The sequence below is a fragment of the Mesoplodon bidens genome, assembly GCF_964165515.1.
Source record: "Mesoplodon bidens genome assembly, chromosome: 12".
NCBI classification, from domain to species: Eukaryota; Metazoa; Chordata; class Mammalia; order Artiodactyla; family Ziphiidae; genus Mesoplodon; species Mesoplodon bidens.
In genome coordinates, this window is record NC_138168.1 from 84,687,084 (window position 1) to 84,712,638 (window position 25,555).

General features: G+C 40.2%; 1 protein-coding gene across 1 annotated transcript in view; it reads left to right on the forward strand.

Moving 5' to 3' along the window:
- The window catches only part of SNX9 (sorting nexin 9), an 83,903-nt gene that overhangs the window by 742 nt on the left and 57,606 nt on the right, over positions 1 to 25,555 (forward strand).

Sequence of the window (25,555 nt, forward strand, 5' to 3'; positions counted from 1 at the left end):
GGTGGGACCCCGGCGCCACGGGCCGCTTTCGGGGGCCCGACCCCCGCCGGGGAGGACTGAGAATTTAAAATCCAGGCCGATGAACGAGGGTTCCCGGGGAGGGAAAACGCCAGTGGAACGCCCCGCTCCTCAACTTCCCTCAGTTTTCCTGTTTTTTTCTTTTGTTTTGCTACCTTTTTGGTTTGAATGTTATTTCCAGCATGAATAAAAAGCAAAGAGGGAAATGACTCTGCTTTCAATTACGTGTTTGCTTAAAAAAAGGTCCAGGCCCGAATTACGTGGTGGAACTTTGACTCGCGCTTGGTAATTGGCCAGGAGTGGTGATTTGCTTATTTTACGGTATTGTCGGTGGAAGCGGTCACCCTTTGCCACCTGAGTCTGCAGGAGCCTCCATCTCCCGCTCCCTGGGCTGGGGCGTTTTCTTTAGTTCTAGATGTCACCTAGTAATGGGAAAGCCACGCTCCCCTCCACGAGCCAGTGATGGGGTTTGAGTTGACTTTTTTATTTGATTGATATTTGCAAATAGTTTAGTAGTGTCCCTTATAAACATCAGCACCCTCTACCATATTTACTTTTGAAACCTCGAAGCTTCTCTTGGGTTGGTGAAAACCTTAGATTGTTGTTATTGGGTTTTTGTTTTTGGTAGAGAGAGAACTTTGAAAACTGATAAATTTCAAATCCCTTTGAAAGATCAGATTGATATTTCAGTCCGTGAAATTTTGTGTTCTGTATCTGCCTAGGTGTAGTGTTTATTTTTTTAAAAATGGAGATTCTTAAGGGAACCTGTTGCCTGCTGTTACTGAAATAATTACTTTCTTGTTAATATATTATTGGCTACGCTCTTCCTTGGTTTTATTAGGTGTGATAGAACTTTGCTACCTTTTTAACATATATCATTTTGTGTTGATCTTTTTCAAAACAAAACTTAAGCCAGGGATTTCTCAGGAAATTTGATTTTGAGGTTTCTTGCCAAACATTCCAGAAATTACCAGTTACACGTCCTATTTTATACTCATCTTGCAACCTTAAAAGCTGTTTGTGGTCGATACCTATTCAGAGGTGGTCAGCGTTTTGGTATTTTGCACCGTGATCTACTGATGCATGTTAGACTGTCCTTTAAGTAGGACCCAGATTAGCAACTAGTGCTGGTATATGTAATGAAAATTTTATCTGATACTTAAACCTGAACTTAGTTTTTCTATAAAATTAGAAAGGAGAATAGTTCTTGTACTAAACTTGAATTGCGTCTGTCCTCACTAAGCACAAGCCTTAAAGCATGTATAAGCACTTCCTACTTTATTGTCTACTCCTCCGAAGGCAAATTCCAGTAATTGAGTCTTGGTTTCTTTCACCTTTGTAATCACTATTCCACACGGGGCTCCTTTCCATGTTTACATTGTGACAAACCACTTCTGGTTTAAAAAAAAGGAAGAGCAGAGAAGCACTTATATAGGAACCTTCCTCAGTTCTCTGTTTTTCCTACTTCCTGATGATTCTTACATCAAACCAAAGTCTCATTTTTTAATTGTTCCCAGAGAGTAAATTTGTCCTTATTTTGTTACACACCCACCCCCCACTTCCCATCCCTGCCCTTACCAACATCTGAGTAGTTTGGGGTTTTTTCTTTCCTTTAATTTAATCGGGTAGGTACTTTTTAGTAAGAGAGAATATACATATAGTAAGTAATAACATCTAATTTTCTTTAAAATTGAAGACTCTTATGGCACTCGGGCTCCTGCTACAAGCATTAAGTGATAAGAAATAAATACAATATCTGGATATTTTAGGGAGTGTTGGGTTTCCCTTTGAATTGACCAGAAAATACCTTCAGTTCTCTTCAGATATAATTTTCTTATGTATTGCTCTTACATATTTTCTTGAAGATGCAGTTATCTTTGAACTATCATCCTTTTAAAAAAACTGCACTGGTATATTCACAATAGAAAGAAATTATCTTTTAGAAGAAAAATGAATTAGGTAGTTCTTCACTGCCAAAGAAAGTTAATCAGTAACTGCACATTTTAAAGAAATTATCTGTTCTTTGTTTCTAATCATTACTCAGGAGAATGCTGAATTCGCTTTGAGCCCCAGTCTTGTCTCATTTAGTAAATACAACAAAAGGCTAATATGAGTGTGTAGCCTTGACTTCTAATAGGAACGCCAGGTTATATTTTTACACAGTCATATGGTGCACTTAGGATTTATTTATTTATTTATTTATTTATTTATTTATTTTATTAAGTCTTGGGAAAGGAATTCTTTTTTGGGGGGGCTAGATATAGCACAAGGGACATGAAGGAACTAGTTAACGAAGTTAATCCATAGCTATATAATTTAGCTGTAATTTCCATGTCACAGTTAACCTTTGGTAACTAATTTAAATCCTCTTGTGCTTATGTAGTCACTTTTAGGAGTAAGCATTAGAACCAGATTCTAGGAGTCCCTGATGCTTTTTTTTTTTTTAACTTTTCTTTCCATCTCCAATGTCTAAAGTTGTATATTTGTGTTACAGTGCTTGTCTGGTTGAATGAAGTGAGTGTGGAATGTTGAAATTAGCGGTAGGAAAAGAGTGAATTGCTCAGGACTGTTCCATGATATACATTAGCGAGAAGAGTTTAGAAAGCATACTTTGTAGTCTCTCCTGAGCAAAACCCTCTTTTTTGAAGAGGTTTATTGAAGAAAAGAGTAGAAATATCTTTCTAAAGCGTCTTAAAGATTAAGTTGTTTTTGATAGTTTTTTTAACAGTATGGAAAATGGTAACCATTCAGTTTAGCATAACAGTAATATTTTTTTAAAGTGGCTTCATAAATAGAATATCTAGACATTCTGTAGTCACAGAATGTAGTCACAGAAACATTCTATGACAGTAGGAACGTCAACCGATTTCTTATTAAAGAAGGACTAAATGAGAAAGCATAAACATTTTGCGAAGTTTTCTACTATACCCTGCTTCTGTATTGACCATCTGAAAATTAGTTTTTTACTCTGATTGCCCACCAAAAACTTCGTAACTTTGCATATGCTGTTCCTCTTTTCTGGAATGCTGTTCTCTGGCCTTTTCCCCTACATACTTTCTTTTACACATTATGTCTCAGCTCGAAGCATTACTTCCTACAGAAAGCTTTCTGATCTCCCCGACCCCTGTTACAGGGTCACGTCATACATGCAGACTGCCGTTTTACATGTGTTTCTCTGCCCAGTGGCTGTCTCCTTTAGGGTGCTGTCAGCCCCAGGGGGATGGACTGTGTGTTTGCTCCTCTGTGTATCTTCTGTGACAGGCACAGACCAGGCTCTTGATAAACTGTTATTCCGTGAATGAATGTTGAATTTTCTTGTCCCGATTCCTCCCTCTCCAGTTTGAAAAAGCAAAAAGATTTTCCATTGAGATAGGTGGCTGTTAAAACTATTTAGCTCCACCTGTAAGCTTGTTTCTTTTAATTGTGCATTTTAGTAAAAAAATTTTTAAAGTGTGCATGCACAATGGAAAATAGACATCTACAGCTCAGTTATTGGCAATGTTTTTTAAATAAATCAGTTTTACTAATTATTACATGAGAAATTGGTTATGTTTTAAGGTAATTGGAAAAAAACTTAATACTTCTGAGATTTTAAAAAGAGTTATCTTTGGGCTTCCCTGGTGGCGCAGTGGTTGAGAATCTGCCTGCCAATGCAGGGAACACGGGTTCGAGCCCTGGTCTGGGAAGATCCCACATGCCGCGGAGCCACTGGGCCCGTGAGCCACAACTACTGAGCCTGCGCGTCTGGAGCCTATGCTCCGCAACGAGAGGCCACGACAGTGAGAGGCCCCCACACCGCGATGAAGAGTGGCCCCTGCTTGCCACAACTAGAGAAAGCCTTCACACAGAAACGAAGACCCAACACAGCCAAAAATAAATAAATTTAAAATAAATAAATAAATAAAAAGAGTTATCTTTAACCCATGAATTGTTAGAAATGTGTTTAATTTCCCAAAGTATAAGGTTTTTCTATTTATCTTTTTTTTTTTTTTTTTTTTTTTGCGGTACGCGGGCCTCTCACTGCTGTGGTCTCTCCCGCTGCAGAGCACAGGCTCCGGACGCGCAGGCCCAGCGGCCACGGCTCACGGGCCCAGCCGCTCCGCAGCATGCGGGATCCTCCCGGACCGGGGCACGAACCCGCGTCCCCTGCACTGGCAGGCGGACTCCCAACCACTGCGCCACCATGGAAGCCCCTCTATTTATCTTTTTGTTAATGATTTCAAACTTAATTTCATCATGATCAGGGAGTCTGTTTGTTACTAATAACCATACCTGAAAATTCGCTGAGGCTAACTTTGTACCCACTATATAGTCAGTTTTTATAAATGTTCCACCTGTGCATAAAAAGAATATATATATTCCCTAATCAATGTATGTATATTTTCTGTATATGTCCATACAAATTTATTAACTATGCTGTTCCCATCTGTATCCTTACTAATTCTACTTGATCTGTTGTATCTTAATGTCTTTTGGTCTACTTGACAGAGATGTTAAAATGGTGAATTTAAAAAATTTCTCTAAGGTTAGGATTAGTATTATCTTCCAGGTGAATTGAACTTTTTATCATTATGAAATGACCCTCTTTATAGTGCATTTTTTCTTAAAGACAGTTTTGTCAAAAAGTTAACGTGGTTTCACTAGCTTTCTTTTGGTAAATATTTTCCTGGTATATAAAAGCCTGTAACTGAATTTTACCTTTTCGTCTTGTTTGGCAATCTTTGTGGCTAGAGGGTTTTGTTTGCTTTATTTGTGTTTTTTGATGTGTTTGGATTTCTGGCTACCATCTTATAGATTCACTGAGGATTCCCCACCCCCCGCCCCTCAACTTTTTAGAAGGTTTGTTCCTTACAGGCATACCTCGGAGATGTTGTGGGTTGGTTCCAGACTACTGCAGTAAAGCAAATCGCCCGGACTTTTTGCCCCCCAGTGTGTTTGAAAGTGATGTTTACACTATATGGTAGTTTGTTAAGTGTGCAATAATAGCATTATGTCTATAAAACAATGTATATACCTTGATTAAGTAGTACTTTATTGCTAAAAATGTTAAGAGTCACAGTAGTAACACCACAGTTCGCTGGTCACCATAACGCATATAATAAAAATGAAAAAGTCTGTAGTATTGGGAGAATTACCAAAAGGTGACAGAGACACGAAGTGAGCAGGTGTTGTTGGAAAAGTGGTGTGTCAATGGACTTGCTCTACTCAGGGTTGCCACAGACCTTTAATTTGAAAACATTGCAATATCTGCAAAGTGCAGTAATGCAAAGCAAATAAAAGGAGGTATGCCTGTATGTCACTTTTTTCAACTGGTTGTAAGTGTATATGTTATTATTTGTACGTTAAAGTCCAAAAGTCCTCAATATCATTACCCTCCCCCTGGATTACAGGGACCTTAAGAAGCTCAGCTCCAGTCATCTCTCCCAACACAGTTACTGCCCAGGATTTTCATTCTGTCTTTTCTACCACAAATTAGACATTATTTTTGTTTTTTATACAGTTAATGTTTACTTAGATTTAATCAACTTTTACCATATCTTTGCTTACTATTCCTTTTTACATTTCAGTTCTTTCCGGGATAAGTTTTCTTTTGCCTGAAATGAATTCTTTGGAATTTCCATTAAGGAGAGTTTTTTGTTGGTAAATCTCTTATGTGTGAAAATGTGTTTTGCCCTGTGCTTGAAAGATCGTTTTCTAGGTATGGAGTTCTGTTATTTCCCCTGTTTCCTACCATCTTTCAGAGTTACTGCTCAGAAGTCGGCCATCTAATATTGTGCCTGAATAGTCTGATACTTCCTCTGCCTGTTTTTAAGACCTTCCCTGTGTCTTTAGTATTTTACAGTTTCACCTTAGTGTGTTCATGTGTGGATTTTATTTATATAGCCTGGGATTTATGGGCAGCTTGGATCTTAGGATGGATGTTTCAGTACTTCTGCACCAGTGCAGTTCTGTAAACTTCCTCTGATAATGGAAGTAATCCTACATCTGTGCAGTCCGTGTGGTAGCCACCTGCCACGCATGGCTAAGGAAAACTTGCAGTGTGGTTAGCGTGACTGAGGAACTGTGTTTTTAATTTTAGTTTAAATAGTCACACGTGGCTACTGGCTATCATAGTGGGGAGTGCAGCTGTAGAAAATTCCCAGTGATTGTATTTCATGAATATTGCCTCTTCCCTGTTCTCTCTTTCTGGAACCCTAATTAGCATGAAAAGGTCCAACAGATATCTAACTTCCTAACTTTCAACCTGCCGTGTTTTCTTAGTGCTGCCTTCTAGATAATTTCTTTGACTCCTACCTTCAGTTTACTATTCTTTCTTTAGTTGGGCCTAATCTGTTCTTTTATCCATTTAATTTTCAATTGTATTCTATTTTTAGAAATTATGTTATTTGGTTTTGTTTCAAATCTGCTTGATCATTCTTTATATTCTCTAATTGCTCATATTTTTAAGCTTCTTTTAAGCATATGAAACATTGATTGTTTGTGTCTGTTAGTTCTAATATCTGAGGTCTAATTCCGCAGTTGTTTCCACTCATTCTCACTCATGGTGCCTTGTTTTCTTGTGCGTTTTGTGATTTTATTTCTGTGAGTTGCTCATTTTCCTTGGAACTTCATCTAAGGGTTTGGCTCCCTAGATTGAGTTATATTCGTTCACAGAGAATGTGTCCTTGCTTATGCCAGTCTCTTGGGGACACTACATCCTTAGGATCACTGTAACTTTAATTCCTGGCTTAATGTTTTTCCAGCCATACTCTATAGCATAAATATGGACCTCAGATCTCAGGGGAAATCGCCCTTATTCCCTTACTCTGGGTCAAAGATGAGGCAGGTTTCCTTGCTGTTCCCTTCTGTACAATGGGTTCTTTTTCCTTATGTGGAGGTCCTTTTGGGGTCCAGCTTCGAGCTTAATACCGGAGTGTTCATCTGTCACCTCCTGCGTCCCCCAGGGCAGCCTGCAGAGCAGGACCCAAACTCAGACTCTCCGGGGCATAGAGGAGACTCCTGGGGTGGAATCCTGTCTCAGAACATTTTCCTCCCAGGGTTTCTGCTCTCATATCCTCTGACCTCTCTAGATCCTTTCCTTTTGTACTGACTCAGCAGTGTGTGTTAAAAGGTGTTTGTGTGCTTGGGTGTGTCTTTGCTTTTAATATTTTATTCAGCACTTCAGTGTTTCAGTCTGGTGGTGGTTCATGGTATCAGCCTGCCACACGTGCCGGAACAAAATCCAAGTCAGAGCATCTTTATAACAGACTATAAAGTGAAGGAATGGAATATCTGCACACAAAGTGTTCATCTGTTTTTTGGAGGGAAAAAGGTGGAAAAGCAAAGTTGTTAAGCATTTTAGTTGAAACCAAACCTTAAGCCATCAAAATAACGGGCTGGGCATTTCAGCTTCCAATTGGTATTTTTCTTTGTTCTCCCCCTTTGATTATCAAAAACACACGATAGATTTAGCCCATCTTATTCATTTTTAGGTGCTGTAAATACAGTGCTTGAGGATGTTATTCAGTATGACTCAATTTTTCTAAGCTATTTTTAGTATCTGAAAACTGAGTCATAGAGTAAGTAGTATTACCTGCAGAGTCAGGATTCAGAAGTCACCTGTTTGTGTCACGGGGGACATATAAGTCAAAGGGACATGTGACTTTAGACATTAGTTAACTAGGCGAAAAATGCAGTTTGTTCTGGGAACCGTTCCCCATCATCATTCACTGACTGCTTCATCTGAGTACGAATGAGCTCAGTGCCGGGTCTTCTCCTCCACGTTGGGGTGTCACTCTGGAAGGCCTGTCCTTACCCTGAAGCTCTATTGTTCTAGCGGAGGGTAGGCCTGCTGCAGGGCGCAGGGGCCTCCTGCTGCAGCTTCTGAAGCCAGCAAGGCTTTCCAAGGAGCTGAGTCTTGAAATGTATATTTTTTTCTTTAAGTCATTGAGTGAATTTTAACCCTTATTTGATCACATCAGTCATTTAAAAAATACTTACATAGTACATCTTAACAGTCTGCAAGTCCAGACTTTGTCTTGTAGGATCCCAGATAATCAGTTCAGCGGACAGTTTTAGCGGTTCCTGTGTGCTTCTTTTATGCTGGAAGTAAGGCTAAGATTTGGATCCTTGCCTAAGAGAGTAGACATTCAAAAATTAATGAGCTATTGGGGCTTCCCTGGTGGCGCAGTGGTTGAGAGTCCACCTGCCGATGCAGGGGACACAGGTTCGTGCCCCGGTCCGGGAGGATCCCACATGCCACAGAGCGGCTGGGCCCGTGAGCCATGGCCGCTGAGCCTGTGCATCCGGAGCCTGTGCTCCGCAACGGGAGAGGCCACAACAGTGAGAGGCCCGCGTACCGCAAAAAAAAAAATTAATGAGCTATTTAAAATGTACCAGTTAAATGCCAGTTTTAATGTATATCTCATGCAGATTCACAGAAGAGGACTTAAAAATGTAAATTTGTGTGTTAATAGTAGTTGTCTGTCTCACATTTAGGAACTTCTTTTTCATCTTTAGGCCTGTTTTGTATTCTCAAGATTTTGAGTAATGAATATTTATTGCTTTTTTAATAAGGAAGAAAACAAGTTAATTTTTTTTAAACTTAAAAACTTATTGGGCTTCCCTGGTGGCGCAGTGGTTGAGAGTCCGCCTGCCGATGCAGGGGACACGGGTTCGTGCCCCGGTCCGGGATGATCCCACATGCCGCAGAGCGGCTGGGCCCGTGAGCCATGGCCACTGAGCCTGCGCGTCCGGAGCCTGTGCTCCGCAACGGGAGAGGCCACAACAGTGAGAGGCCTGCGTACCGCAAAAAAACAAACGAACTTAAAAAAAACAAAAAAAACTTATTGTCATTAGCCAGGCCTCTCAAGCAGACTCCTAAATTTATCCATCTTCTGTTAACTTGTTTTGAATTATGCTAAGTTGAAAAAAAGGTTTTAATTAGTGCTTATACATAGTAAGTGGCACTTTAATAGAAAAATGCTAATGCATTCAGTATTACAAATAGAAACTTAAAATTTATTTTTCTTCCCTCAGCACCATATTTTCTTCTTCCAAAGGAGAAAAAGTATGCTTCTTAAACTTTTAAAAAAACCTGAAAACTTACTGAATAACCAGCACTGAACCTGGAGTTCTTGAAAATTGCTCTTTTAAATACATTTATGTTCTACCTGCCTCTCTGCACTCGTTCCCTCAGGAGCTCAGAGGACTCCTTCATGAGTCAGCGGCAGTTTCATCACTCTTGTACTTTCCCCACCTTCATAAGATTTTAAAGTCTGGAGTTGAATTTAAGATTTTACAGCCTTTTTGTTGATGTGTCAGACTTACTTTGTCTCGTGATTGCCATTACCAGTAAGTATATTCAATTTCTTATAACCAAAAAACCTAGGAAATCAATAGGCTTTAGACTACTGAGATCTGTAGTTACATCAGATTGATCCATCTTAATCATTTAAAGCCATGATGATACCAAAAAATATGGAGATTGTTTTTTAAAATTCTAATATTTAAAGCTACTTCTGGTTCTAGGCTTTACTACTATATTTATAGTTTTTAAAAACCCATTCCCCTTTTTGATAAGTAAAAACATCCCATGCTTTTCCTGTAGTTTGTATTTAACAAGTGATAAATGGTTGTTCTCTAAAATTTGAGTACTAAATATTTTCCCCAAAACTCCCCTCTTCTCTGACTCGTTAGGAATCTCTGCTATAAAGAAGATGATGGCACTGGTAATAAGCTTCCATCTAAGAGAGAAATTGGACTGCATAACTATTTTATGAGTGGTCATCATGTTTCCTGAGTTTAGGCATTAATGGTAGAGCTGAGGTACCCCAGCTGCATCACAGTCCCCCACCTGGAGAGCTCGTTAAATCACAATTGCTGTGCAATTTCTGAGTTTCTAGTTCAGGAGGTGGGGCCGGAACATGCATTTCTGCCCGTTTCAAGGTGATGCTGAGGCTGCCGGTCTAGGGACCACACTTTGAGAACCAATGTTGCAGAAGATTGAAAAAGAAAGTAAGAACTCGGGTTCGGTCCTAGGTTCATCTCTGGAATCTGTGGATTATAAAATGGGTGGGCTCTAACACCCTGTGTGCAGTGCATACTTCATTCTTGCTTAAAGTATTCTCATCGAACTGAGTTCAGGTAATGCTGAAAATTTTAAAAGTTGGTATTCTCAAAAACTGTTAAGCTTCTCATCAACTTGTGGTTTTTAGTGTTGTATTGATTGGTTATTTGTGTTACGTGCAAAATGGCTTAATCTAGTAGAGTCTGATTATTACAGTGGTGAGGTGACTGTGACTCGTTATTACTTTTCCTGTTGCTTTTTGGTGAGCCAGAAAACATGCCATACAATTTTGAATATCATTATAGTTCACAGTAATCAGTCCAGACTAACGTGCTTTGTATCACATGTTCCTAAAGTGGTTGTATAATGAGAACAGTTTTAATTTGCTAGGGGGGATTACTGTGTAAAAGAATCCTGTTTTTTAATTATTTTGTAATTGAGATAATCTATGATATTTGTGTAAATCCAGTTTTTTATCTTACTTGTGTGGTATGCGCCTATACTTAATTTCGATGAATTTAAATTTCACCAGATTAAACTTTCCTGTTTGCCCACTTAGATGCCTCAAAGAAGTAAAATGACACACGTTTTTAAAGCCAGAGAAAACAATGAATATAGTCCCTAACCTAGAAGAACCTACCTTTGAATAATTAAGTTGATCTAGGACTCATGTATGAAGGCAAGGGTGTGCTTTAGAAAATAGCCTGTATTCATGCAACTTGCCTATGCACTATCAATAAGAATTAATGTATGTCTGTATATAAACAGTGCAGAAAAATATTTTGAAATCCTTGTTGGCATTTATACCATTCAGAGTCTTTTTGTTGGTCTATAAATGGCATACACTATTAGTTATGGAAGGAATACATTTGATTTTCACATTCTGTGGTTAACATCAGAATATTATTATACATAAATATCAAGGGTTATTTATGGGAAATGTTAAGTATGCTACCAAAAATCAAAAGCATGTTTTTTCATTCAACAGTCTCTCTCCAGAACTTATAAATACTGTAAGTGAACAGTGCATGCATTTTTCTACTCTGAAAGAATTTGTAGTCTAATGGGGGAAACAGGCACTTGAATCGCTTCAATTCAGAGTTCTCGTTGCTGTGGTAGAAGTACATGCGATGTCCAGTGATGGCACAGAAATCTAGGGCTGGAAATGAGACCCTTTCGTCTGTTTTGCTGCACTTACTGTCATTGGAAACTTAAGAGTAAAACTGAGTTTATGTCAGTAAAGAGGCCACAGTCTGAAAAACTTATGGAAAAATAAAAACTAGTTAATTACTCTGACGTACGTCAGTCATAGTGTAGAAGATCATTTCTCTGCTTGAGATGAGGGAGTAGTGTTACATAAGTGAGGGCACGTTTAGTTTGAGGTCTTTCAAACAGTTCCTTATCATAGTGACTACCCTTGCAGGACAGAAAGTACATTTCAGAGAAGGCATACATTTCCAGTATGCCTAGTTGTGATATAAAATTTTATCTGGGGCTAGGCACTAAGCCACTTTTGGGAACCAGTGAACAACACGTGCCATGCAGATCATGTTTCTATGACGTGACTCCTTCTAAATCCCTGTGGCCTTGGACACAGCGTCTGCGAATGGTTAAAACGATCTGCTCCTTTTGATTTCCCTGTTAGCAGTTCAGTTAAAGTATTTGGAGTGTTTCATGTGCCTGGCTTGCAACACGTAGAGTTTATTCTAGATTAGAGATTCCCAGCTGGTGAGTTTTCAGGGGATCTTTAAATCTACATGAGCAAACATTGTTACAGACTGTTTATCTTCCTCACATTTGCAATACTGTTTTTAAAATATATGAAGATTCGTTAGTAATAAAATACAGATACATTTCAAAATGCTAATGACTTCATAGTACCTCTTTGGCATTAAGTATTTCTCAATAAATTGTACTTTTTTTTTTTTTTTTTTTTTTTGCGGTACGCGGGCCTCTCACTGTCGTGGCCTCTTCCGTTGCGGAGCACAGGCTCCGGATGCGCAGGCTTAGCGGCCATGGCTCACGGGCCCAGCCGCTCCGCGGCATATGGGATCCTCCCGGACCGGGGCACGAACCCGTATCCCCTGCATCGGCAGGCGGACTCTCAACCACTGCGCCACCAGGGAGGCCCAATTGTACTTTTTTATGTTTACTGTTGTTTGTGGGGCGACATATGTATGTATGTAATGAATTGATCTTGAGGTTGTTGGCATTCTATGATTGAAGTTAGCTATTACATAAAAGCTATTACATTTCCGTTATTGCTGTTTGATTTGCCTTGAATTTTACATTTGGAAAAGAAATTTTGTCATGTCTTCTATTAGAGATGCAACGAATGAAAAAATTAGTTCTATGTGATTATTAAATTTATGTATTTCAGTGCAATAGTGGTGGAATAGCAGAGAGATTGGGAGTCTGGGTTCAAATCCCAGTCAAATCCAACTATATCACTTTGGAAAGTTACTTAATGCTTCGTTTTCCTCATATGTAAGATACAAGTAATAATAGGAACTCAGGTGTGAGTTCCATTGCACAATCCAGGTAGGGCAAAAGAACAGAATTTCATTTTTCTGTAACAATTTACAACGAATTATGTCCTTATCCTACTGGGAAAGTCAGCTATAACCTGTAGCTCACCGCCGCCTCCTCGTGCCCAGGGTTAGGTGTAACTTGAAGGTGGGGGTCCTTACATAATGCCTTGGGCGGAGGGTCGTGTCTTGCCCTCCAGCCACCTCTCCTGCAGTCTGCACCCTCAGGTGGGGAGTTCTGTCCCACTCCCTTGCTGTGCCTGAGGGAACTGGAACCATTTTGCTGTTGTCCTGCTCTAGTGGAACACAAAGCTGCAAAACCCAGACACTTTGCATCCTAATGCAGTACAAGCTCTATCCCCTCCTGTCGATTTGTTGTTTCACTGGGGTTCTGGCACCGGGCTGAGGGCTCTCTCCAGGTCTCGCCATTGCTTCTGGCCTCCACTCTGCACTTTTCCCACTGTCTTTTCCCCTAGCTCAGGTCCTCTGGTCCAGGCTTTGAGAGTGGAGGTGGTGGTGGGAGAAACAGAGGCCACGCTGTCTCCCCATTGCAGTATTTCTCACCAATGCTTTCTGTCTGGAGCCCAGAGTTCTCTCCATTCTCAGGGCCTTTGGAACTCACAGCCAGGAACCCTTTACAGTGTTCTCTCATGTCATAACCTCTCCTGGGACAGTGGACACAGTGGGCACTGCTGGTTCGGGTTGGGGAGGTGGGAGAAAAGGGGAAAAAAACCCCTAAAGATGAAAAAATAACATTTCAAAAATATTATTTCTACCAGATTATCTCAAGGAGTAAGTAAAAATTTATGTAAAGGGCTTACCAATGTGTCTGACTTTACAACAGGGGATAGTAGCTATGGTTGGATGGTGTTATTCGTATTATTATAAAAATAAACTATAAACTGGGATCTGTTAGACCCCAAGATCTAAGGTCTACCTTAACTGTGTTCACGGAGTTGTAACAAGTTTCTCTAATTTCAAGTTACTCTTGTGGAGGTGATGAACTTTCTATCTGCTTCTTACTTATCCCTAACTTTGTTAACCTACTTTTCCAGATCTGGGTGTCCGGCAACTTGAGTTTGATTCTTTCTGCCATTGCCTCAGTGCGCCTTGTTTCTTCTGGTAAATTACCTTTCATACATGAAAACAAGATAAAAACAAGGCAGAATGTTAGAGGCGTGGACAAAAGAATGAAATTAAAAAGCACCTTAGCGTTGTAGGGAAGTCTGTGTTATGAAACCACTACATGTGTTTGGCAGATCTTTTTACTGAGGTCACAGATAATACGTCTCATTGGATCCTCATGTGGTAGATCATTGTGTTGTTTTGTTACCTTCAGTAAATCGTTGAGCCCCTATCATGGGCCAGAAACTGTTGGACCTTTAGGAATACAGCATTAAAGAAAATAATTTTAAATCCGTGCCCTCAGACAAAAATCCCTGCTCTCGTGGGCCTTGCATTCTAGTGGAGGAGATGGCAGTAAACAAGGTCAATAAGGAGAAAAATAAAATAAGGAGAAAAATACAGCTGGGAGAAGAGACCTTGCTAAGGGATGCATGCATGTGTGTGTGCGTGCGCTCGCACGTGCATGTGTGTGCTCGTGCACGTGTGTGCTCGTGCATGTGTGTGCATGTGTTTGCGCGCGTGCATGTGTGTGTGTGCGCACATGTGCTCGCACACACAGTGTTAGATGGGGTGGCCAGGGAGGCCTCTGAGAAGGTGACCCTCAAGTGCAGACCTGAGGGAAGGTTGGTAAGTTGCATCTCTGAGGATTGCCCTTAGGGAGAGTGTGCCTGGAGGTCAGTGAGGTCACCGAGGCCAGCTGAGCTGTGGGAGTAGCGAGGACCCTCAGGTCCACACTCACTGAGTGTGCCTGATGAGGAGGGCTTTGGCATTTATTCTGAGATGTGAGACCACTGGAGGGTTTCCAGCACACCAAGAGCAACTGACTTTTTTCTTTCCTTTCTCTCTCTCTCCCTTCCTTCCTTCCTTTCCTTTCTTTTCTTTTCCTTTTTTTTTCTTCTTTTTTTTTTTTTTTGAGTTGCGCTTACCTTTATTAAGCCAAAGCTAACTGCAGGGAGTTAATGCTCTATTCACTTTTACATTGGACTGAAGTCTTATTTGATCCCTTCTTGAAACTTAATTGATTTTATCTAATTAAAATCATGCTAGGAAAATCCTGTGCTCCACTTAAGCCAATCAGTGCACAAAAGGATCAGTAGATTATCCTTTTATATATGTATGTGGAATATCCCAATCCAGTCGTTTGAAAATAATTTTTAAATAAAATTTAAAGCGTCTCTAACATACTGAATTTTCAATTCTGTCTTGTCCCCTGGTTATACTGAAAGTAAATACATATACCTGTCAGACCATTTGCCCCTTTGGGCTATAACGCAGTTGGTTTGGCTTTCACCATCCTATTGACTTGATCAGTGTTCACCCAGAGACTAAGTAAAATAGTTCCAGACTGGCAGATTTTAAGCAGGTATAAAAATATTCATAACCAATTACAGCCAACTTCATTCCTTTTCTAACTGGAATCACTGCTTGCTAAAGCAGTTTCTTATGTAAACTTTGTGAAGCCTCAGCAATTTTGAGAACAGTAGTGTAAGAAAGCAACTGGTACACTGAGAATTGGGTCAGAATGTTCTCAGGGGCTTACAAGAAATGGCATCGTCCTGGCCTGGGATTTCGAGATTCAGTTAATCTTTATTCTTTTCCTGGTTCCGTTAAGTGTTTCTGTTTTTTGTGATTTTTTTTGGTATGAAATACATTAATGAAATTTCATATTATTTGGGCTTAAAAACTGCATGTCTGGGAGGTTTAAAGATAGTATCTGGATAGCTTGGCATAATTCAATATTTTTTATTTTAACTTTTATTTATAAAAATTCCAAACATAGACAAAAGAAGAATAGTACAGTAAACCCCCTGTGTACCCATCACCGGCCTCAGCAATTACCAGCTCCTGGCCTCTGACCTTCCTTCCCCATTTTCCCCTTCCAGACATATTGTTTCATGATAAACGTTTCAGTATATATCTCCAAAAACAAGATTTTAAAAATATCAGTACATAACAATTCCTGTTATCCTACTTAAAAATTCAGAATAAATCTTTAATATCTCGAAATATCCAGTCTGATGGTATGCAGTGTAAACGTTTTCATAAATTAATAGTTTGCTGTATTTATGTGGCTTGGTGTGCATTAAGGTAAAGACAGTGCCATCTAGTTTAGTTAGATGCTTAGTTGATGATATTTAAAACTGTTAATAATTGGCATCTGTATGAATCTGCAGTGTTGATTTAAGACGGATTTTGCCACAGGTAGTACGACTACAGCTAACGTACTTAAAGGTTTTAGGGTATGTGTGTGTGTTGCTTGCCTCTTGCCAGCTACACACTTAACCAAAATCCTCAGCAGACAAGGCCCTTCTGAAGCCTGTCTGTGCAGTGTGGTTGGTGTGGGCAATTGGAGGATGCTTAGAACTAGAGCTGAGAAGAATGGGGTTACGTACGCATTTATCAGAGGTGAGAAGGACATGCCTGGCCTTTAGCCTCCAGGTGGTACCTGTAGTTGGTTAAAAAGTTGATGAAAATGAAGATTGAAAAGGAAATACTAACATCTTATTTTAACTTAAAATATGTAAATATACATTTATTTATCAATCCTTTGATAGGAAGCCAAGGTCTTTTCTTTGAGTATGTACCTAGTTCAGAGTGATCCATCTTGTATACTATAATGCATTGTCTGTGGTTTCCATTTCTTTTCAAGAGTTTAAACAATTTAAAAACAATTTCAAAGTACTGTGAATACAAAATCTTCGATTTAAAAAACTTGTTGCTTCCCATTTGTCTCACCTGTTGTCTCAGCTGCGCCTGCTTTGACAGTAAGCTTTTTAGCAACTTATTTTTTTATCAAGGCTCCTCAAAACATTCAATTTAGTTTTCTTAGAAATCATTACTATTTTTTCACACTCTGGTTTCATTGGCTTATGTAATAATTCAGTTGCTTAGCTACAACAGTTAAGTACAGCTGCAACAGTTCTGGGATCAGAACTGCCCCTGTATATTAGGGAGTAGCCTGCTCAGTGCAGGAGTTCATTCAGCATGCCAAGTGTTTTATACAGAGCGCAGAGCGTGTCAGTAAACCTGGCAAATGGGTTATGTGGAATACAGGCTGCATGATACTCTCCTATTAATAAGTCAGACTGTTGATATTTGTGGCTGGTTACCTGGGATTGCTTAGGTTAGAGTATGGTTCTCATGGACCCATCTGGCTTTGAGGAGAATTGATGGTGGGTGATGAATTCAGTATTTGTTCCTTACTATTTTAACTAGGTCAGCTGCCTTTAGTAAATCAGTATCCTAGTGCCATATCATGATTTAAACAATTATCAGGAGTACTTTTGTAACATTTTCAGTGAATATGGATGTTAGACAATTATCTAAAAAATAACAAAATGTAGTCCACTGAAGTAATGTACCAGTTTCTATTTTACAAAAGAAAATGGTATCATAACTCTTTAAATTTAGAGGATCTTACAAGAATGGAGAACTTAAAAGTTACAGTTTCTTTGTTAATCTTCCCTTCTACCCTAGAAGTAGGGAAGACTTAATCCTTCTGAGCCAGTCTATTCTGCTGGTGGTAATGGGACGTGATCTTTCTCTGCATTTCAATTTAGCCGATGTTCAGTGCTTATTATGATCTGCAACTAAAGTAACTAGGTTTACCATAGAGGATGTAAAAGAGGTAAAGGCAAACGGAGCTTCTGTTCTTGAGGCCCTCGTGGTTTTAGTATTTTAAGAAACAAGTGTACGTACTCAATGGGGAAATAAAAGATATTGGCCAAATCATTTAAGGCTCAGCATACCCTCTCCCTGGCTTTCTCGGACTTGTGCCTCCCTGCCAACACCTCCTTCCCTGCCCACAGATGAGTTCTCTGCTGGCTGTGCTTCTGTTCTACTGGTGCGTCCTCTTTATCACACTGCGTGCTGTTGTAACTGTTGCTGTTTCTCACTAGCCTTTGAGGGCAGTGGCTCTTCCTTGCTTGTTTTCATATCCTCATGGAGTGGTTGGTAGTGGATATTCAGTAGATGATTTCTTGAGTAAGAGCTGGGAGCCTGCAGGGTGTCCTGGAAAGGACAGTCCTGGGTTGCAGTCCCAGCTCTGCTATTTTCTGGCTCTGTGACCGTAAGCAAATTAACCATTCCGGGCTATGGTTCCTCATCTGTAATTACGCCAGAGTCTGTCTTATCCCTTGCAGGGATATTAAACTTTTTATGACTTGCAGGATAGTCCCAATATGAAGAATTGTCCTCCCCTTGCCCCAGTGCTAACTGCACCACTGTTGAGAAACACTGGCTTCAGCTAATCAGGCCTAGATCAGTCCCTAGAGCTAGACATAGGGTTACCTTACCTGACTCACAAGAGGGAGGGATGAAAACCGGAACAAAATGGGGGTTTTTAACCCCCCAGTGAAGAGGGAAGCGGAGGGCGTGAATGTTGCGAGCATTCCACAGTGCTGATTCCAGCGACGTCTTACTGGGTGAGAGAAGAGAGTTGACTGGCACGGGTTTGGTGTTGCAGAGTGGGAGACAGGGTTAGCTCTTTAGGGTGGAGTTAGTTTATGGAGGATGGTACACGCCAGGGAAATGGATCTGAACTTGATCCTAGGGAACAGGAAGTCATTGGGACCTTTTGATATGTGACGTGATGCCAGTTTTATCGAGAGAGCCTCTGGCAGCGGTGAGCAGGATTGACTGGCTGAGAGGAAAGACTGTGGCAGGAAGATCCGTTAAGGGGCGGATCCGACCTGCTCCAGGGTAATGACATCACAGAAGACGCAGGGCAGAGTGCTGGGTTAAAACTCCAGTTCTGCCATTTGTCGGGCATAGTCTACCTCAAGACAGGTGACTTGATGTATGTAATTGGTATGAGCTGCTGTTTCTCCTGCAAAACTGAGTGATACCACCATTGAGGGTTGCTTTGAAAATTAAGGAAGGACATCTGTGAAGTACCCCCTGCCTCAAAACAGTTAGTCCCACCTCACCTTTCTCATCTGCCTGGTTTTCTCTTTTTGTAGTGTTTTTTCGGTTTCAGGAAGGACCACCTAGAACGAGAAAAGAGGGTGCTAGCCAAAACCTGGTTGGAGGTACATTTCCTGTGTCACAGAAGGTGTCTGGTTAGGAGGTTTCTGGCTTCTCCATTTTCGCGTGTGATGACTCCCTCGTTCCTCATTTTTCCCATCTCTTGGTCGATGCTTAGTCTAAATCTCTTCATTTGACTCAGTATGATTCATTCTTCCGTTTTTTGGTGTGATAAACACTGTGAGCTCTTCAAATTACATTGTATCTCCCTAACTTAATTCTCCTGGGCAGTCTTACTTTACTGTATCTTTAACTTTACGCTTGTGACCCGATGAAAACCAGCTGTAGTTCTGTGGTGAGTTGTATATTAGCTGTATGAATTTAGAAGAGAAATTGCCCTGAAGAGGAGCCACTGATGAAAATAAATCATAGCTAAGAGTATGGCCTTCATCCAAGTGTCAGTTAAAAGCAGACACCCATGTTCCTCCTGTAACCCAGTTGTATGTGTGTTTATGTAGATGACTTTAAGAGGAAACATCATTTTGAGGAGTTTAATTTTAAAGATACGTACATTTCACTTAAGTATAGTAGTGTCCTTTAAATAGATTAATGTAAGATAGTTAATTTAAATTCTTTAAATAGGCCCCAAGGGACTTGAAGGTTATCTTGTCATTTTTCATGTGTGAAAGGTGAGACCTAGAACTAGAAAATAAGTATCCAGTGTCGTCTATCTTATCCAATAGTACATGGTTAGGATGGAGACTCAGAGTCATTAAGAAAAGACCGTTCTTAATGAATTATACATTCAGGGTAATCTTTTTGAAACCAGGAAAATGTATCATACTTATAAAAGAAGGACCACGAGGCATACATTCTTCAGGAGTTTTCTAACTTAAACATTTTTTTTTTTATTTTAAGCATTTTGATTATTGAACTTTTAGGACAGAGATGGCAAGCAGAAGCTGCTAGGAGGACATTGCTGAGGGGGACTGAGGCCCTGTACAGACTGTGCTGATAGATTAGTCATTTGTACCAAGGGCCCAGGGAGAAGGAGGGAAGCGTACATAATACACTACACGGCTTCTGCTCTGGTTTTAGTAGTGCTTAATTCCTATAACTCTTTTTATTCATAGGTTATATAAATTACATACTTTTTTCCCTCCTGAATGCTAGTTTATTTCGTAGGCACAGCAGAGAAGCCCTGCTAAAAACAAAGCGTTAATTTTTAAAACTTCTTGTAAATGTACCTTTGTATTATTTGACCTCTGATTTGTATTTTTACCCTTGGCTTTGCATAGTGCTTCCTCTGGGCCTTTGCACTTGCTGCCCCTCCCGTCGTACCTGGCCTTGCGTCCTCCTGCGGTCCCTGTTCTTCACCAGCTGGCACCCTCATTCATAGGTCTCAGGGCACATGACGCCTCCTCAAGGTGACCTTCCCAGCAACCTCATTTCAAGTAACCTCCACCAGCCCGTTACTCTATTACATCACCTGACTAAGCTCTTTCCCAGCACCTGCCACCACCTGCAAGGACCTTGTGTGTTGAGTGGCTGTCTCCTCCTCCTAAGACAAACATTTCTGAGGGAAGGTAGGCGCCTTTAGGCTTTTCACCACTGTGTCCACCTAGGACGGAGCCCAGTGGTAGTAACTGCCTGTTCACATATCTGTTAACAAAATGAATGCATACCTGCCCCCTAGCTTCGGTCTGGTATCCGGCCGTCAGCTTTAGTGACCACAGAGCATCCCAGGAGAGTGCAGACTCTAAAAATGGCCTCTGATGGCTTTAAGCAGAAAAACCTAGGATGCTGGAGGGAAATTCTTCCCCAAAGTCATGGTAGAGATTTAGGAAAAGTATAATTAAGAAACGTTCAGGATAAGCACTGGCATTTTGCAAAACAGAGTTTAGTTTATAAACTTAAGAGATGTATGACTGGGGCTTCCCTGGTGGCACAGTTGTTGGGAGTCCGCCTGCCGATGCAGGGGGCGCGGGTTCGTGCCCCGGTCCGGGAGGATCCCACGTGCCGCGCAGCGGCTGGGCCCGTGGGCCATGGCCGCTGGGCCTGCGCGTCCGGAGCCTGTGCTCCGCGGCGGGAGAGGCCACGGCAGTGAGAGGCCCGCGTGCCGCAAAAAAAAAAACAACAAAACTCAGAGCCCTTAAGTGTTCATATTTTCAATTGTCTCAAATATTATCATATTTTTTGAATTTTGTTGGACTTAGAATCCAAATAAGGTGGGGAGGGACAAACTAGGAATTTAGGATTAACAGATACACAACACCATATATAAAATAAAAAACAGGACCCACTGTATAACATAAGGAACTATATTTAATATCTTGTAATAACCTATAATGGAAAATAATATGAAAAAGAATCTATATATATATATAACTGAATCCCTTTGCTGTACACCTGAAACATTGTAAATCAACTGTATTTCAATTTTAAAAAATGAAAAAATGAGTACGATGAAGAGAAATAGACTTAAAAAAAAAGAGTCCAAAGGAAGTATATATAGCAGTCATAATCAATTGTCTAAGCCTCTCAATTTATAAGTTCCCTCACTTCCCTTCCTCTTTGCCCCCATACCTGGGCTTGTTTTTGTCTTTGAGATTTGTTTGTTAGAGAAAATGGGTTCTGTGATTTCCTACATCTGGGTTTTCTTACTGCATCCTCATTGCAGAGTGCAATATATTCCTTTGTATGTCTTGTAAATTGGTACTAGGATCTAGAGGGTCAATAAGATTCAAATTCTTTTTTCAAGTATGTGACTGGCATTGTATTCCATCAGAAGGCAAGTAATGTCTGGTTGTCTTTTGGATGCACTGTGCTTAGATGCATTAAATTATTAAGGATTGAAAAATGATGTTCTAATTCTATTACTCTTTTTTCATTTATTTCATTTATTAACTATCGAGGATCATCCTTGCTTCTGCATATTGCACTAAATAATAACCTTGTACACACTTGCACAGGTGCAGGTAGAGAATGGATTCGCAAAATGCGACATCTGGATCTAAGGGTAAATGTATCTTGAAAACTATATTGAAGTAGAATTTCTCACTTATAAGATGAGCAGAAATGCAAAAGTTGGGTAATTGATTCTGTTTGTGAAACTGCGGAGAACCGTTACATTCATATATATTGCTGGCAGAGGTTTAAATGGTACAGTCCCCAGTAGAGGGAAATGTGGCTACATGTACCAAATTAATTTGTCTTCCTTTATGTGTGGAATTGAGCACTTTTTTCACGCATAAATGGTGTAAGGGCCATTTATATTTTTCTATGAACTGTGTATTCCTCTGCCCATTTTTTCTGATGGGTTGCTGATCTTTTTCTTGAGTTCTAGATGCTTTTTAAGATTAAAACTTTGTTTTTTTTTTTTTTTTTTTTTTTTTTTTTTTTTTTTTTTGCGGTAGGCGGGCCTCTCACTGTTGTGGCCTCTCCCCTTGCAGAGCACAGGCTCCGGACACGCAGGCTCAGCAGCCATGGCTCACGGGCCTAGCCGCTCTGCGGCATGTGGGATCTTCCCAGACCGGGGCACGAACCCGTGTCCCCTGCATCGGCAGGCGGACTCTCAACCACTGCGCCACCAGGGAAGCCCTAAGATTAAAACTTTGTGATACGAATTGCAAAGATTCTTTTGTAGTTCATGTTTTATGTATTAGTGATTTTGGGTAATAGTGATGTTATGTGTGATATGGCCAGTTTGATGCCACCGTATCAAATAACTAATGCTTTCTTCTGGTTGTTCTTATATAAAACACATAAAGAAGCTTTGATCTGGGTGAGTTTGGGTAGAAAGTTTCTTAAAATCATCCCCACCTCCAGCTGCTTGGTTACAACATGGCCTCAGTTCAGAGGATTTCCTTGGTCCAAGTATTCCCGGAATCGTTGTGCATGAGTGGAATAGAGGCTGGGAGGAGTAACATGGAAGTGGATGGTACAATTTGATTGGCTTATTTTAAGTATTCAGGATTTCTTCCCCCTTGCGATTGTATAATTGCCCTTTGTTACACACAGATTTAAGATTATTCGAAATGTTTCTTGGAAACATATTCCTACACTCAATGAATTTCTATTTACATTTCTCTTTGCCTTGGAAGTTTCTCAAGCTACTTGGCTGGTTAACCAGTTAGAACATTCCTCTAACCGCATCATATTTCAGGATGACAGATATAAACCCATTTTAGGAAAAACATTTTTAAAAGCACATATCGATTTTACCGGTAGTTTATTCTTGAAATTTTTACATAAGAAAATTAATTTTCAGCCATTCTCGATGGCTGCTACCGGTTCCTTTTAGAAAATTCTTCTACTGGGAAAAGATCTTTTACTAGAACAACTGTTAAAATAAAACCTTCGCAGAACTCAATCATCTTCACTCTAATCCTGAATAGCTTATCAAGCACATTGCTTGTAAACATTTAAGGAAACAAACCAAGTTTATTTCCTTACTTGGACATTTTAAGAGCAACATGCCCAAAACATAATTAACTGATCCATGTCTCCTTGGAAAGAGGTTTTTTTTTGTCATGTGCAGCTGTCTTGGACCTCAGCCGTGCCATATTTTAACAATTTTACTGATGGCACAGGTGAAACTATGGAAAGCATGCTTCTCAGGCTTTCTAATGACTCAGCAGAAAAGGATAAGGGATAATTGGATGATGGTTTAGGAATTCAGAAAACTCTTAATAGGTTGGAGCAATGGGTTGAATCTAACAAGATGAAATTTTACGGGGATAATTTAAGATTCTTTATTTGATTCAAAATAACAAGTGAACAAGCACAGGCCAGGATTTAGCACTGGCTGTTGAAATCACAGATTGATAGAAACTGAAAAGCATTTACGCCTTAACCACTTATAAAAAACCCAAATACATCTACATATATCAGTGGTATAATAATGCTCTCACGGTCTGTTAGAGTGCGTTCTGTTTCTTCTGATGATCTTGTGGATTAGGTAGAGACAAGATATAGGAGGTCATTAAATATGTAAATTTTATAAAAAGTGTCGAGTGTGTTTAAGTAAAACAAGCTTGCCATTTAAAAAGATAAATTAATTTTATAGAAATATCACCTACATGCAAAACTTCAGTTCTCAAGGGTGTCAGATTAATAAGGGATCCTTCAGTCCCCGAATTTCTGAAGGTTTACGTATTTTACTCATTTTTTTGATTGTGTCTCTGTTTTAAAGATGGGAGAGCTGCATCGCTGAAGGTTTACTGTTTTTTCCCAAGATTTAATTGTGATTTATGTGAAAGAAGCATATGTGTAAGAATGGGAGCTTGTCTTCTGTGTTCTAACCCCCATATGAATTTTTTGCTGCCAGTTTTTTTGCTATTTGGAACTGTTTAATTCTCTATTATTGTACATTTTAGGTTTTGTTTTGCAAAATAGGAAATACAGCAATGAACTTATGTACAGTGTTTTTTTTATTTCGGGTGTTTTCTTAAAAAATTCTTTGGTTTGGGATTATTGGTTTGTATCAACTTGGACTCTCTAGATTGCAACTGACAGTCTGAACTCGTAAGCACAAAAGGAGATGCACTCGTTACTGTGAGTGAACTGTCCACAAGGGGAGAAGTGGCTTTGGGCTCGTCCTTCAGGTGCTCTCATCAGGACACTGTTTCTCTTCCTCATTCCATTCTGCATTCCCCCCACTTCACTCTTCAGACTTGTAGCCGCTGGCAACATTTTCAGAGAAAAAGACCCACTCTCCCAGCATCCCTGTCGCATTCTGATTTTCCCTGTTTGGGTTATATGCTCACCAGTCATTTGGAGCCAGGCAGGAAGTTTCCAAATGGAAGGGATGTGGAGCAGACAAAGTAACAGATGTTTACAGCATGGGTCAGAAAGAATGAGGTATGTTCAGGATGATGGGTTCTGCACACATCAGACAGGTGTATGTGGCACGCTTAGAATTCTGGAACGCTTAGCGCCTGGAACACTTAGTTTGAAGCTGTGAATCCACTAATGTATATCTTACTATATCTAGATAAAATAACTTATATATAGGATTGCTATCTACCAGCCATTCGCTTCCTCTGTAATACTTTTTGAAATTGCTGTTGAAGAGATTAATTGTGGGTGACAGTATGTATTCAGTATACAGTATGTATACAGTAGACTGTATACAGTATGTATACAGTAGACTGTATACAGTATTATCTACTGTGTGGACATTTAGCTCTTGAATATACTTGGAGTCATTTTTTAATGTACAGCTAACATTGGAAAAGGCGGTGTAGAAAAATGACCTTTTCTTTCAAAGACCACATCAGAAAATAGTTGGGCAGATTGGCAGTTGAGGTCGAGGTCAGCATCTTTATCTGTGTGGGTCCTGTAGTGGCGGTGAAAGTGGGAAGGTGAGGAGACCTGGAAGCCAAGGAGGGACAGGAGAGAGAAGGAGTGGATAATAGGAGGGGGCCAGAGGTTTCCAGTCTGGCCTAAACTTTGTAAGAAGAGTTACTCTTCTAGGCTGAATGGCCTTTTTTTTTTCTTCCTCTTGACATTTATGCTCATTTGGGGATGTGCTTTTTAAATTTTTTTTTTTTTTTTTTTTTTTTGCGGTACGCGGGCCTCTCACTGTTGTGGCCTCTCCCGTTGCGGAGCACAGGCTCCGGACGCGCAGGCTCAGCGGCGATGGCTCACGGGCCCAGCCTCTCCGCGGCACGTGGGATCTTCCCGGACCGGGGCACGAACCCGTGTCCCCTGCATCGGCAGGCGGACTCTCAACCACTGCGCCACAAGGGAAGCCCTTAAATCTTTTTGTTCTCCAAAGTTAGTCTCAGTTATAATTCTGAAGAAGCATCTCTAGGTTAAAAAAAAAAAAGTCCTAAACCAACGTATTAAATAAACCTGTAGTGTTTAT